The sequence below is a fragment of the Ascidiella aspersa genome, chromosome 5 (genome assembly GCF_963924565.1).
Source record: "Ascidiella aspersa chromosome 5, kaAscAspe10.2, whole genome shotgun sequence".
Classification (NCBI taxonomy): domain Eukaryota; kingdom Metazoa; phylum Chordata; class Ascidiacea; order Phlebobranchia; family Ascidiidae; genus Ascidiella; species Ascidiella aspersa.
Genome location: NC_139451.1, coordinates 11,995,300 through 11,997,799, shown reverse-complemented (window position 1 = coordinate 11,997,799; position 2,500 = coordinate 11,995,300). Strand labels below are relative to the sequence as shown.

General features: G+C 55.4%; 2 non-coding genes and 1 pseudogene across 2 annotated transcripts in view; all 3 read left to right on the top strand.

Annotated features, from left to right (window-relative positions):
* Positions 1–1,794, top strand: part of LOC146143840 (small subunit ribosomal RNA) — a 1,811-nt gene extending 17 nt beyond the window's left edge. Inside the window, exon 1 of the ribosomal RNA XR_014500441.1 lies at positions 1–1,794. This exon is cut by the window's left edge and continues 17 nt beyond it. This is a non-coding gene — a ribosomal RNA (small subunit ribosomal RNA).
* A 247-nt stretch (positions 1,795–2,041) lies between these two features.
* LOC146143839 (5.8S ribosomal RNA) lies at positions 2,042–2,195 on the top strand. Its single transcript, XR_014501269.1, has one exon. It is a non-coding gene; the product is annotated as a 5.8S ribosomal RNA (ribosomal RNA).
* Positions 2,196–2,443: 248 nt separating this feature from the next.
* The window catches only part of LOC146143838 (large subunit ribosomal RNA), a 3,678-nt pseudogene continuing 3,621 nt past the window's right edge, over positions 2,444–2,500 (top strand).

Genomic DNA, 2,500 nt, shown 5'->3' with positions numbered 1-2,500 from the left:
CAGTAGTCATATGCTTGTCTCAAAGATTAAGCCATGCAAGTCTAAGTACGAGCTCTCGTACAGTGAAACTGCGAATGGCTCATTAAATCAGTTATGGTTCATTTGATCGTACGTTTTACGTGGTTAACTGTGGAAATGCTAGAGCTAATACATGCGTGAAGCGCCGACCTCGCGGGAGGCGTGCTTTTATCAGACCAAAAACCGACCGGGCTTCGGCCCGCAACCTTTGGTGACTCTGGATAACTTTGCGGATCGCACGGTCTCGCACCGGCGACGGATCATTCAAGTGTCTGCCCTATCAACTTTCGTCGGTACGGTACTGGCCTACCGAGGTTCTTACGGGTAACGGAGAATCAGGGTTCGATTCCGGAGAGGGAGCCTGAGAAACGGCTACCACATCCAAGGAAGGCAGCAGGCGCGCAAATTACCCATTCCCGACGCGGGGAGGTAGTGACGAAAAATAACAATACAGGACTCTAAACGAGGCCCTGTAATTGGAATGAGTACACTTTAAAACCTTTAACGAGTATCCATTGGAGGGCAAGTCTGGTGCCAGCAGCCGCGGTAATTCCAGCTCCAAAAGTGTATATTTAAGTTGTTGCGGTTAAAAAGCTCGTAGTTGGATTTTGGGCGCAGGCGGCCGGTCCGTCGCAAGGCGTGTACTGGCCGTCCTGGCCTCACCTCCGGTTCTCCGCCGGTGCCCTTGACTGAGTGTCGGCGGCGGCCGGAACGTTTACTTTGAAAAAATTAGAGTGTTCAAAGCAGGCGATTCGCCTGAATAATGGTGCATGGAATAATGGAATAGGACCTCGGTTCTATTTTGTTGGTTTTCGGAGCGCGAGGTAATGATTAAGAGGGACAGACGGGGGCATTCGTACTGTGCCGTTAGAGGTGAAATTCTTGGATCGGCGCAAGACGAACGACTGCGAAAGCATTTGCCAAGAATGTTTTCTTTAATCAAGAGCGAAAGTCAGAGGTTCGAAGACGATCAGATACCGTCCTAGTTCTGACTATAAACGATGCCAACTAGCGATCGGGGGGCGTTAGTTTTACGACCTCTCCGGCAGCTTGCGGGAAACCAAAGTCTTTGGGTTCCGGGGGAAGTATGGTTGCAAAGCTGAAACTTAAAGGAATTGACGGAAGGGCACCACCAGGAGTGGAGCCTGCGGCTTAATTTGACTCAACACGGGAAATCTCACCCGGCCCGGACACAGTGAGGATTGACAGATTGAGAGCTCTTTCTTGATTCTGTGGGTGGTGGTGCATGGCCGTTCTTAGTTGGTGGAGCGATTTGTCTGGTTAATTCCGATAACGAACGAGACTCTGGCTTGCTAACTAGTTACGCGACCCAATCGGTCGGCGTCTAACTTCTTAGAGGGACTAGTGGCGTTTAGCCACACGAGATTGAGCAATAACAGGTCTGTGATGCCCTTAGATGTTCGGGGCCGCACGCGCGCTACACTGACCGGATCAGCATGTGCTCGCCTTGGCCGACAGGTCTGGGTAACCCGCTGAACCCCGGTCGTGCTAGGGATAGGGAATTGCAATTATTTCCCTTGAACGAGGAATTCCCAGTAAGCGCGAGTCATTAGCTCGCGTTGATTACGTCCCTGCCCTTTGTACACACCGCCCGTCGCTACTACCGATTGAATGGTTTAGTGAGGTCCTCCGATTGGACCTGGCGCGGCCGGCAACGGTCGAGCCGGCGTCCGAGAAGACGATCTAACTTGATCATTTAGAGGAAGTAAAAGTCGTAACAAGGTTTCCGTAGGTGAACCTGCGGAAGGATCATTAACGGTCTCGCAAACGCTTCGGCGAACGCGAAACTCGGACAAGCGAGAGAAAAAGTCTTTGCTACCCGGCGCCCGACCCGCGAGGAGCGGCGCGCCGGCCGGCGATTCGGTCACCCGGTAATGTTTGCGCGTCGAGTGCCGCGGTGCCGCGCGCTCCGGCTTCAAGCGTCGGCCTGGCCGACCGCTCGGCGCGGTCTATTTTGTCACCCTATAGTGCGAGGCACTGTGCGAGCGAAACAATCGTGGATGGCTCTTGGCGGTGGATCACTCGGCTCGTGAGTCGATGAAGGACGCAGCTAGCTGCGTGAATTAGTGTGAATTGCAGGACACATTGAGCATCGACGTTCTGAACGCAAATTGCGGCCTCGGGTCAATCCCGGGGCCGCGCCCGCCTCAGGGTCGCGTTGCAAACGTTCCGCGCGGGGATTTCTCCGCGCGGCTGCTGCGGCGTCGGACGCGCGAGCGCCCGTCCCGCTCAAGACAGCACGGCACGATGCGCGACGATCGCGACCAGAATCCCGCGCGGCGGCGGCGAGTCGACCTCGAAGAGGCCAACGGCTGGCGGCTCAAGGGCGGGAATCGAGGTGCGCGGCGGCGCGCGGCGCCGACGGCGAGCGCGGAACGGGAAGAATAGTCCCGGTCCTTACTTTCGGCCTGAGGTCGGACGAGGCTACCCGCTGAATTTAAGCATATTACTAAGCGGAGGA